The sequence below is a fragment of the Lactuca sativa genome, chromosome 4 (assembly GCF_002870075.4).
Source record: "Lactuca sativa cultivar Salinas chromosome 4, Lsat_Salinas_v11, whole genome shotgun sequence".
Lineage (NCBI taxonomy): Eukaryota > Viridiplantae > Streptophyta > Magnoliopsida > Asterales > Asteraceae > Lactuca > Lactuca sativa.
In genome coordinates this window covers 99875472-99879410 of record NC_056626.2, presented here as the reverse complement: position 1 = coordinate 99879410, position 3939 = coordinate 99875472, and positions in this window count along the sequence as shown.

The following is a 3939-nucleotide window of genomic DNA, read 5'->3' as shown; positions in this document are numbered from 1 at the left end:
ACAGAGGCATTGGCTAAGGCTTTGTATTCAACTTCAGTAGAGGAGCAAGAGACCGACTTTTGATGATTGGATTTCCATGATACAATGCTAGTGGGTGTGTACTAGTAGATATATAGGATTCATTTGTAGGTAAGATGGAGATGGAATCGAGATTTGATATGGATGGGAACTCATGTTCGATGAACTTAACATGACGAGAGTGATAGAGACAATGAGTAATAGGATCATAGCATTTGTATGCTGATTTGGAGGAGGAGTAGCCAAGGAAGATGCAATAGATGGAGCGAGGATGGAGTTTAGAAGAGGCATATGGATGTAACCATGGAAAACAAAGACAACCAAAATTTTTGAGTTTTGTATAAGTAGGTGAGGTGTTATGTAATTTTGTGTATGGGGAGTTGAATCCAAGAATTTAAGTGGGAAGGTGGTTAATAAGATGTAATGCAGTTTGAAATGCATGAGACCAGAAGGAGATAGGAAGTTTGGCATGGTGAAGGAGGGAAAGACCGGTCTCAACAATATGCCGATGACGTCTTTCGACTGCACCGTTTTGTTCCGATGTATGTGAAGGAGTGGTAAAGTGAGATATCTCAAGTTGTTGAATATATAGAATGAGTCTAATATATTCTCCACCTTGTCTGAGAAGAATGAGACAAGAGGAGTGCAAAAAAAATTTCCACTAATGTTTTGAATTGAGGAAATAACACATAGACATCTGATTTTTGAGTCATTGGATGGAACCAGGTATATTTTGAGTAAAAATCAACAAATATCAAATAATAAATATAGACATCGTTAGAAGGTTGGACAGTCTCCCAAACATCAGAGTATACAAGTTCCAAAGGCTTAAACACTTGAAATGAATTTCCACCAAAAGGTATTTAATGACTTTTATTAATATAGCATGCATCAAAGTGAAACAAAGTAGTGGGCATTTTTATTACAAGAAAGGTCTAATTTATCGAACAGGTGCTTGAGAATTTTGATAGAGGGATGTGGAAATGTGTGATGACAGTAGAGGAGAGACCTAATGGAAGCGGTGGTGCAGTTGATTTATGAAAAACTATGAAGAGATTTTATTGTTACATAGTAGATATCATCAACATTCATTCCCCATATGAGATGCACCCTCGTTCATAGATCCTTCACCAAAAAATGATGGGGGAAAAAATCAAAATGAAACATTGCTAGATTTATAGAGTTTTGCCACAGAGATAAGATTGTTTCGTAATTGAGGAAGAATAAGAACATCATGTAAGTTTAAGGGTCGAGAATAAGTTGGGAGAGAGGTGTGACCAGTGTAAGAGATTGGTAGGTATATACTAGGGATGAGATTTAGAACAGGAAAACCGGACCGGAACCGGAATCGGACCGGATCCGGAACCGTTAGAACTGGAATATATAGAACCGGTTTCGGTTATGGGTTTAAAAATTGGCTTTATCCGGGTTCCGGGTAATCCGGGTTTGGGTCCATGGGGTCCGAGTAAACCGTGTCTAAAAACCGGAACCGGTGTTTGGAACCGGTTCCAAACACCGGGTGTAAAAACCAGAACCGGTGTTTAAAATATGCATATCTCATTCGTTTCATCTCCGATTGACATGCGGTTTTTTCCAATATATAGTTTAGAGTTTGTACATGATTTTAGACTATAAATTTGCCATTTTTAGTTTTATATTCATTGACTTACACTCCCCCAAAGTCGGGATATCAAAGCTAGAAGTTTTTAGTTTTTTTAGTTTTTTTGTATTCGGTGAAAGTTTTAAACATGCATATCTAATTCGTTTGAAGTCGGATTGACATGTGGTTTTTTCCAACATGTAGTTTAGAGTTTGTACATGATTTTAGATAATAAATTTGCCATTTTTAGTTTTATATGCATTGACTTACACTCCCCCAAAAGTCGAGATATTAAAGCTTGAAGTTTTTAGTTTTTTAGTTTTTTTGTATTCGGTGAAAGTTTTAAAACATGTATATCTAGTTCGTTTGAAGACGGATTTACATGTGATTTTTTCCAACTTGTAGTTTACCGTTTGTACATGAGTTTATATTATAATTTTGTCATTTTTGGTTTAATATTCAATGATTTACAGACCTCCGAAGTCGGGATATCAAAACAAAAAATTTTCAACTTTTCAGCTATTTGTTTTTGTAATTTGTATTCTGTGAAAATGTTAACACATGCATATGTCATTTGTTTAAAGTCGGATTCACATGCGGTTTTTTCCAGAATGTATTTTAGAGTTTGTACATGATTTTAAAATATAATTATGTTAATTTTGATTTCTTATTCAATGAGTTACAATCCCCCAACGTCGGGATATCAATATGAAAATTTTCAAAATTCAACCCACTAAGTCGTAAGTAATTACCAAAAAATTCCGGTTTTTCTAGGTTTGCCGGTTCTAAACCCATTTTATCCGGTTCCAACCTACCCACTTTGATGTTTCCGGGTTTTCCGGTTCTAGACACTCACATTACCCGGTACCATACTCGGAACCAAACCGGAACCAATTCCTATATACCGATCCGGTTTCCGGTTCTACAAAATCTCGTTAACCGGTTCCGGGTTTTCCGGGTCCGGGTCCGTTCGGTCCGGGTTTGGACCCACTTTCATCCCTATCCCTAGTATATACCATTCCCAAGAACGATTTTATCTGGACCTCCAAAAAGTCTGATAGGTGGTGTAATGAAGATCGGTCAGATTCTACACGGTGAGATGCACCACTGTCAAACATCCAAGATTGTTTGTTGAGGATGGAGTAGCCATGGAGTGATTGACAGTCGGAGTTGATGGTGCACTCAAAGAGATGCTGATGTTGTTTTCTCGTAGGAACCGAGCCAACTTTCTGCAATCTTTAGTGTTATGGTATGAAATATTGCAAAATTAACAAAAAACAGACTGACGATTATCACGATGGTTAGTATTGAATAACGGACCATTATTTGGGTTTCTGTTGTCGTGTGGTCCGTATTTGGTGGGTCCGTGATTCTTTCTTGAATTAGATCCAAATCGTCCAGGGAAGCAAGATCCAAATTTTTGGGTGTAGTTGATAGTGGCGATGGAGGGCACATAAGGACTGTCATGGAAGGAGCGTGCGTTCATAATCAATTAATTTGGCAAAGAGATTAGAGAAGGTAAGTGGGGTATCTCTGACTTTTAGGGCATCAATGGTGTGCTTATAATCGTCCCCTAACTAGGTGAACAATTAGATCTTCTTCTGCAACTAGAGCGTGTGTTAGGGCTAATTCATCAGCAATTGGTTTCATTTCATGGAGAAATTTAGCCATTGATATAGAGCCTTTAGGTTATGTGCAAGTTTTGATTTAAGAGATATGATGTGAGATCTGGAGACACTAAAATAACTCTCTGTAAGACATTTGAAGGCTTGACATGCGGTCTCTACAGATGATATTATAGGCTGCTAGGTACTAATGGTTTTGGGTGGTGTTATGGTTGATTGTTTGACATGTTTGTCAAGATCAAGACCAATAAGTGTAGAAAGAACTTGTTTCCTCCATACATGGAAGTTGGTTGTTGTAAGTTTGATGGGAAAATGAGTGTGCATGGTGATTTCATCAATGATAGTCATGCTTGGGTTTGAAGGTGATTGTTGGTTTTTGGATCGAAGAGGCTTAGAGGAGTATTTGAAGTTGTGATACCATATATTACAAAACAATAGCTGCAAAGAGTATTATTGAACTTGTATTTTACAAAACATTGTGTGGTCTTTTATAGGCAGATTACAAAGAGATGTATTTTGGTTATTGTGTAATACATATCTTAATACACTTTCCTTTTTAAGATGATTGTGCGGACCCGATGGTAGCGGTTTCCCTTATAAGAGATGTATTTTGGTTATTTTAATTATTTAATTACTTAATTTATTTTTCTTATACGTGAGAGTGTGGACTAATGTGTGTTATGTACAAGAATTTAG